Genomic DNA, 9,183 nt, shown 5'->3' on the forward strand with positions numbered 1-9,183 from the left:
GCAAATAATTGAACATTTGACTTCAAGCCTCATCAGCCGTGTCACAAACTGAATGACAGTTCACATGTTTCCCTTCTAACACAGCTTTTCCTGTCATGGGTTATATAGACACATCCTGACAGATACTGTACATACAGTCTGTGGTTCACGAGGTTAAACAACCAACAAAGATATATACGAATATAAAACTACCAAGATGAACAAGTACCTGATTAGAGCTGCAGCTCATGATTACGTCCATTAGCAACTAATTGTTTAGTCCATAAAAAATTAGGAATTTATTTTTTGATTTCTGCAGATATCTTTAATTTGTGTTTAAACAACAGTCCAAAACTTTGAGGTATAGCGAGTTTTGCATTATAGGTTATTGTTGCTAGGCCAACGAGTGTCTTGGAGACCATCATGCTATGTCTTTATGACTCACTTCGCTTTCTGAATCATCACGGAGGAAATAAAATCATGACGAGCGAAAATTAGTTCAAAGCCCCCCCCCCCGGTCATCTTAAAGGTGGAAACAGACTGTGAGACTGTGTCGTCTCAGTCAAGCAGTCAAGAATTACCAAAATGCGAACTGCTGGAGAAAATATTTTTGACAGCTGTCGGGAGTCTGACAGGAAAGTGAGAAGGAGAATGTGTCCGACAGACAACCTGCCCACATGTAAGAGTCATATCTGCTTTAGTGGAAGTATTTCATGTTGCTTGAACCAATCATATCTCAGGAAAACTTTCCCAACAAGACTTGAGAAAAGTGGTGCATCTTTAAAATGTGTTTTCAGAGTTGAAATGGAGGGATTGGAGACATGTAACTTGAAAACTTAACTCACTCACTCATAACGTTTTTTTGCAAGAAACTTTATGACATAATGTCTTTGAATAACCAGTTTGGTATAAAGTTAATGTTTAATGATGATCCAGTGTTTTCCGCTATATACATTTTACAGCTGCTAACCTGTAAACCAGAACCAATCAGCTTGCGGTCTACGTCCGTCCTTAAAGTGATCCGGCCAATCACAACCGTTTATACATAATGAGGTAGGTTTTACAGGATGGTACGGGAGAGCCACTGAATCTTTTTCCTTAACAACCAAGATGGCTGCCTACGATGAGCAGAGGTCTGTTGAATCCACTGGATCTTGAGGTACTTTGGCCTCATTTTTGTATAGTGGGAGACATGTCGTCCATATTTTTTGACAAAGTATTGGTTCCAGAAGAACTGATTAGAAAGGAGAATAAAAGAGCATCAGAGAGAGAAAGGCAGAGGAAGATTATAAGAGAGAAAAAAACAGCGGGGAGAAAGGGAAGTGGCAGGAAAGACAGATTTAGTGAGGTACGGGAGAGAGAGAGAAGAAGAGGCAGTGTTTGCCCTTGAGTCAGTAACAGCAGCTCACTGTCCTAGCCTAGTTTAGCTGCTCCTCCCAGCGTAGCGCTGTCAGTGATAAATTAATAAGCACATGTCTTCAGGGGACATGGGCTTTTTCAGGCCTTGTTATCTCTTACACCCTCACCGAACTGAGCTGAAACTCCCCTTTATTTGTGTTGAAGGTACATCAAGCGCACAACAAAAATAATGACCACGTGTGAAGATTTGTCTTTACACACAATGTGTAAGTCGAAAAAGCAAGGGTGAAAAAAAAAGGTAGAGTGAGAAAAGCTTGTTACAAACTATTACATCATCCCTTTCTGGAAATTAATTAGCAAATCGTTTAAATGGTTGATTGTTTGTTTGGATTTTTCATTAAAAATGCTAAACATTCTCTTTTTGTAGCTCGTCAGTGGAGGAGATTTGCTGCCTTCACTTGTTTTCAATGATGGTAAATCTGGTGAGACAAAAAAAAGCAATATGAAGACGTCGATTTATGCTTTGGGAAATAATCGAAAATTGGGGGGGGGGATGACTTTTTTCAGTGTAAAGCTGCCACAATTAATCAATAGATCAATTGGTCAATTGACAAAAAATTAATCGGCAACTTTTTTGAAAACATTTGTTTTCAGGGATATTTTCTTATTTCCAAAATCTCTCTTTTCAGCTTCTCAAATCTTCACATTGGGCTTTAAAAAAAACTGATGGACATTTTTCACAATCTTCTGACATCTGTAAAGCAAATGACTTGACAGATTCAGTGATAATGAAAGCATTGGCGGGGCGATGCATACCCAACAAGCACTGGGAGAAATCCCGCCCTTGTGGGCGCCTCTGTGTTTTTAACGTCCTCGGCAGGCAGACAGGAATCTGCACAAACTCGGCCAAACACCGCTTTCACTGTGTAACACCAGCCCTGCTCTGTAAAACTACCATTAGCTGTAGTCTATCTTTTTTTAACCTATTTATTCAGAATAATAAAATAGGGCAGCCAATCTCCGCTCTATCCAGCAACTTCACATGTACATTACACAATGCATAGGGCACAATTTCACCCCGGAACAACCGAAGGCCTGTGCAGCGAAAGGTTATCTGCTACCACACACTTCCACTGTCAGGGTGAAGTGCCCGACTTAATAGCTTCTGCAGAAGGAACGAGGGAGTTTCCCTGAAATGGTAAATTCCTGCTCTTTAGAGCCTGCCTCGCTCTATACTACAGGTTATCACAGTCTGCCCCCGACCTACATTTAATACACAGGGCCAACATGACTTTCAAGCGCTGTTATGGAGAAACGGCACAATAAGGTCCATTCTCCGCCCGCCGGAGGGGCTGCGACGCTGCAGAAAAGCTTGAACGCCTACAGTGGAAACAAGTGCAGCTCTGTGTTGGCAACCGTGGGAGTGCAGGCAAAGCAGCATTTTGTTTGGGACATTTGCATAAAGTTTGCTCGGTTGCCATCTGGGTGAACAGTCAGACACACAACTTCGTCTTTCTCCGGAGTTTTTTCCTTTATCTCCCTATTGACTCTTGAAACAATCAAACTCAGGTTTTTGGTGAATAATTAAGAAATGCATTTAATCACCACAACAACAGTTTTGGCCGTGCATTTCATTTGCATGTGGCCTTCACAGCAGTGTTTGGCCTTTAAGTAACCAAATCCATCTCCTTGTGTAAATACCAACTCGTGAACTATGCCGATGTACAACACCACAAAACAACTGTAAATCATCATTTTCCATCTATAATACTTTTTTTGAAGACATATACTTTAATTATCTATGTGAAATAATTGCTGTTGGACCTTCAGAGGTCACATTCAACTCAAGAAAAAATGTCCCTTATAGTCACGCTGATTAAGGCTGATGCAGGAAATTCGATCTGAAAAAGTAATGTACTTCTTCACATTGATGTAAAACTTTGGTGTGTGATAAACGACAAAAAATCATCTTGGGATTTGGGGAACACGATCTTAATTTTTCACAATTTTATGGCATTTTATTGACCAAACAACTAATCGATTAATCGAGAAAATAATCAACAGATTAATTGATTATGAATATAATTGTTAGTTGCAGCCCTAAACAGCGACCACAGTATTACTGGTCTCGCAAAATCTGACAGTTGACAAAGGGTCTGACCGTGACTAGGGATTGGATTGGATTTTATTGATACCAGTGCCATTATCGATTCTGATTATTGGGTTGATTCCTTTTGGATTACTTTTACTATTCCTGAACAATATTTTGTGTGGAGAAAAAGGTCGGCACGTGACTCGGGTGTGCAAAAGCTTTCACCGCAGCTTTCATTTAGGTTTTCTTAAACCCAATAACGAACAAGCCGTGTGATTCACACAACACAGTGAACTACAATTCACAGCAGCATCGCGGATTAACGGTGATCCTCTCCTTAGCAGAGCCTCATCTGTGACAGTGACATTGAGCCTGATTGATTTAGTATTGATCTGTATCACCTCTCCCTCTTGCTGCATCTCACACAGTTGGAAATTTCCAGACCACAGCTCAATGAGACACGAGCCGGAATGCTTCTGCCTTCGCTGCATTAAAAAAAAAGGCCCTTCTCCGTCTGTTGTCGTCATATTTTGTACAGTACATGCCTAACAACTCTATAAAAAAACAGTGGTGGTGCAATAACAAAGTGAGATAACAGTTAATCAATGAAGAAATCTCAAGCCTGTTGTTACACAGGAACGTACTCATCCTGTCATTTCCATCTGTGTGTGTGTGTGTGTGTGTGTGTGTGTGTGTGTGTGTGTGTGTGTGTGTGTGTGTGTGTGTGTGTGTGTGTGTGTGTGTGTGTGTGTGTGTGTATAAACAACAGATCAACACAACAGTTGACAAATGAGCGGACAGAGGAGCAGGCAAACAGTGACCAAGCAAACTGACAGAGCAGCTCGAATAATCATCTCACAAACAGGAACTGACGGGTTACCGAAGCTTATTAGTACCTTCCTGTATTTACCTCCTTTCTTTAAAATACAGAAATGTATGTGGTGTGTGAAACAATTTGATCTGGCACGCAAGACGATTGCAACAAAATAAAGCAACTCAGACTTCAAACTAACCATGACAGCAATAATCTATTTTGTGCCATTAAGGGCAAGACAGTGTGCCTAGTTTGCAGGTAAAACTTTGTGTGTCCAACAAGCAGATTTTACAAGACCACGTCCTGGTCCACTTTTTGCATCGAGCGAGCCAACGGCTAAGAAGCTAAAACCTCATTAAGAGGACTTTGTGAGGGAGTGTGGTTGCCGCTGCGAAGCTGCTAGAACCTTAAATTAAAAGAATCTATCCTGCGAGAACAGAAGCCTGTTATGACATCTGAACATGCTGACAAGCGTGCAGAACTCCTCCGGGGCATTTGGTGAAAGTCTCAGCACAGGAAAAAAGTAAACTAAAAAGGAACTGAACATATTAGTTAAGCTGCTTAATGTGGAACCAGCTGATGTTGCCTGACGAGCTGCGGCCTGAAATCATTGAACTGCAAAGCAACGGTAGCTCAGAGCTAAGTTAAACAACCTCCAATTGAGTTCCATAAACTCTATGTGCTATGTCCTGAAGGGGTTTCCCAATTCTGAGGAGACACGAACTGAAGTGTGACGCTTTTTTTGTCTTTTCGGGACGACCTGCGGCGGAGAGCAGTTATTTTCAAAACTGACTCTTGCACGGACCATAAAATGGTTGTAGTCAAAGCCAATGTGGAAGTGCCAGAAGCCCGTCTCTCTGGAATGACCAGCAGAAGGCGACTGCCAATGTCTGTCTAACCAAAGCTGGGCGAGAAGGAGTCAGTGGGGTATTGAGACGTGTGGAGGACATGCATCCAAAATGTTGGATTTCTTTAGTTGATAAACACCAGGATGTGAAGGGAAACTACGCCTGTGCTGCTTTTCTCTTTGACTTTCTGACAGAGAGAAACATGAAGACACATGAACACAAAGATTTTTTGCTGTTATTTCAGCCTCCTTATGGACCATCTCTACTTGCACAATCTTTGGCCGAGGTCAGTGCCACACTGTGCATAACTGCCTTCGGCCTTTTTTGGCTTAATATACACCAGGAGACAGACAATGCTCTCACAGCTTCTTATTAGATACAGATATATATATATATATGTATATCTATATCTATATATATATATATATATATATGTATTGCAATGTTTTGATAACCACCGATATAATCATTGCAGGTTGCAAAAAAAGAAAATGAGGAGGTTATGGAACATATTTTGCATACAGGTGTGAACATAACAAGGCTGGAATTGGTCTCATTACATCTGGCAAATTTGTGGCGGTGTGGGTCCAACTTCAGCAGGGATTTGGACCAACGTTTGGTTTGGCTTGGCCCCGGTCCACAGTAAAACAACCACTCACTGACCTGGCTACAACAATCCCACGCTGCAGGGGGCCTTGCGGTTATGCCACTGCTGTGTGCATACGTGTTTTCCCTCCGTATAAAAAACAATGAGCTGTCTTACGTACACGGTCTTATCGCCACACCGCAGGAGGCTGGAGGAGTTTGACACTGTTGGTATGTGCAGACGTGAGATCCTCCATGTAAAAAGGCTCCGGGTTCAGCTGGGGTGCACTTGATGAGAATGAGAATGAGGCACTATTCATTTTTATTAATAAGGCCACTGAGTAATCACAACGCTGACGACTGACATTGACATACTGTTTTAGCTTTATTGCTGTCATCTTAAGGAGGGAACTGATCCGACTCAAGTTGACAGTATTATTCTAAAATGTAAAACAACAACTTACTAACATTTTTCCAAAATCAGCACCACTGCAAAGTTGACCTTTACCCCAGTGTGTCTATAGATATGCGTGCTGTCTCTTACACAATAGCATAGTTGTTTTGCTCACAGGTTAAACTTTACAGAGCCATAGGACACATTTTACACAAGCTTACACATTATGTGACCTCTGCAAACAGGAAGATTATGTTTATCTTGTTGGCGTTGCTCAAATATAAGTCAGACCTCAGGAAAATATAGAAACGTATATGTGCGGAGCAAAAAGAAATTATTCACAATGATGTAATAAGTATTTAAACAGTTCAGGGGCATTTTCCACATCTGAATACACAGCAAATAGAGCTTATTTTGCTGTATTTCATAAGCCCAAAGCCACATTTAATCAAGTACAGACTCAACAGAGCCTTCTGTCGCACCAAGTTACGAGCAGGACAGTTTTGTGTAGTTAATTAATCATTTTCTTTGTCAGCCTTGACACCAAAAACTAAAAAACTTCCATCACACCTCCGCTGAGCCCACAGTGATGTTCGAAACAGTCAAAGCCAAAAAATTTAATATAATAAAGTCAATAACAAATCAGTTATATCTAAGGAGCAGGAAGCACCTAATATTCATATTGAGCCGATTGACTGATTATCAAAATATTCACCCATTAAATTTCTTTCGATCAACTAAACCATTCGATCTATTAACCTACTCATCATCATTAGTATGTTTCTTGATATTGGCAAAAGTGTAGGACTTCAAATATCAATCTATCATTTGCAATGCTTATCCTCGGGGCTGTGACCAACATGTTTCAATTATATACCAATTATTTGAACCATCCCCTCTAGAAAATGAAGAAAAAATCCCCATAAAAAACAGAATAATTCCTGTAATAACTCAATCATTGAATTTTTATAATTAACAGTTCCGAATTCAGAGCTAAAACAATTCACGGATTAGTCACTCGACTGAAAAAATAATCTGAAGCTGTGCTGATAATCAATTTATCGTTTGTGATTTTGCAGGATTTGCCACTTATTGTCATTGTTATTCATTGAACTTGTACAATATATATATATATATATATATATATATATATATATATTTCGACTCTAGTCTATTTTCACTGATATCCATGATATTCACATCTGTATATATTTGGGTTTGAAGCTTGGGTTCTGGAGTATTCTGACAATATTATTAGTTGGGGGAAAAAATATAATAAGCTGCGGATTAAATGATACCGAAAACAACCCCTATAGTTGCAGCCCAGCCAACAATAACTGTTTAGTGTTGTTGCTCAATCGTTGACTTTGACTGAACAAACAACGGTTTTCAGCCCTGCAATGATGAAACACCAACTTTGCAAAATGCATGAACAGAAAATCCTACATGCACGTCGGCGCCTTCACTCATGCCTATAACACCACATGGATGAAGAGACAAATCCGTCCTAATTCTGGGCAATGGCCGGATACGCTTATGCAATATGTGCAAAGCCCAGAATTTCACGTCAACCTTTTACATCCTTCAAAGACACCAAATGTCTAGATCAATGGCCACACGTTAATAAATATGATAAAACATCCATGCATCAGGAACAAGGGGGCATGTGACAGATAGTTTTGATGTCTGTAATCGACTGTGCCACAACACACCAGAACATTCCAGCACAGACACTTCACACACACACACACACACACACACACACACACACACACACACACACACACACAGAGAGAGAGAGAGAGAGAGAGAGAGAGAGAGCAACAGTCAAAACGAGAAACGAAACCACAACTCAACATAAAATGAAACTGCAGAGATCAGACACACAGGGTGTGTGTGTGTGTGTGTGTGTGTGTGTGTGTGTGTGTGTTTCTGAAACACTGCTGTGAACAACCACCGTCGAATCCAGCTGGTTCTCAATCGTCCGGTGCATCTCATCACATTGCCGATGCAGAAGCAACAAGACTTAATATAAACAACTGTAGAATCAAATGTTAAAAATGCAGAACCGAAAGCAAAATGCACGATTCCGTCCCACAAATGTGTGTTCATTCACGGCGCACTTTCCCCCTTCCTGTCTCCGGAGTGAGCTCGCTGCCGAGCCACAGATGTGATGGAGCTAGCCGTTAGCCGTTAGCTTCGGATGAACACAAACGAAGCCACGGACGACATTCAACAGCCGCGGTGCACGCGAGCACCCCCCTCCGAATACACGCACGCACGCACGCACGCACACACACACACACAACCGATATGATGATATCTATAGTGAGGAATATGTATCAAACAGGACAACACAATAGCGTCAGACACAAAGTTAGCTTGGGGCTAGCTCGGCTAGCGTTAGCCGCTAAGATGCTGAGGAAGCCCAAAGAGGGGAAGCGCTGGTTAGCAGCGGAGAAGCTAATCGGTCGCTCCGGGAGGAAGCGGTTCGTCTTACCAGGTCAAAACGAACAGGAACGCAGCGCGAGATGCATTAATTTCTCCTGTGGCTTTTTTTTTTCCTTCTTCCTTTTCTTTTGGGAGGTCGAAGTCCGGGGAGACGGCAACGTCGACGGGATCAGTGCAGGCGGCGGAGAGGTGTCGTCGAGAACATTGGGAGATACTGTGGTTCCTGTTTCTTCGTGTCTCTTTAGCTCGGACTGGCTCCGGTGCCTGTTTGCAGATCGTCGCTTAGCGAGTCGACACACTCACTTGGAGAGAGAGAGAGAGAGAGAGGGCAGGCGAGCGAGTGAGCGAGCGAGCGAGAGAGAGAGACACACACACACGCACACCCTCCGGGGACGAACCTGCCATAAACTGACCCCGCCCCCCTCACTCCGAGCACAGCGGGAGGCAGCTGCCAAATGCTGACCCCGCCTTGCAGAGAGGCGGACAGCAGCACTTCGAACGCACAGAGACACAATCATTGATGTGTTTTCGTGATCATCTTTATTGATAACGCAGTTTCTCTGTCACACGTGTTCATCATCTCACAGGGTCTATCACCCCACCCCCCCCTTTTATACCACTTTGTATAACATCTGTATTATTTAAGGACATATTGTCGTAT

At 42.0% G+C, this 9,183-nt stretch overlaps 1 protein-coding gene across 7 annotated transcripts in view; it reads right to left on the reverse strand.

The window, feature by feature from the left end:
- fam13b (family with sequence similarity 13 member B) overlaps positions 1 to 8,940 on the reverse strand; it is a 59,247-nt gene extending 50,307 nt beyond the window's left edge. For 3 of the 7 annotated variants that reach the window (XM_035650865.2, XM_035650868.2, XM_035650864.2), the window contains exon 1: positions 8,572 to 8,940. The gene's annotated coding sequence lies outside the window, so the exon portion shown is untranslated. The remainder of the gene's footprint in view (positions 1 to 8,571) is intronic. The other 4 variants (XM_035650869.2, XM_035650867.2, XM_035650870.2 and 1 more) reach the window with 2 other exon arrangements.
- Between the last annotated feature and the right edge of the window lie 243 nt (positions 8,941 to 9,183).

The sequence above is a fragment of the Scophthalmus maximus genome, chromosome 9 (assembly GCF_022379125.1).
Source record: "Scophthalmus maximus strain ysfricsl-2021 chromosome 9, ASM2237912v1, whole genome shotgun sequence".
Taxonomy (NCBI): Eukaryota; Metazoa; Chordata; class Actinopteri; order Pleuronectiformes; family Scophthalmidae; genus Scophthalmus; species Scophthalmus maximus.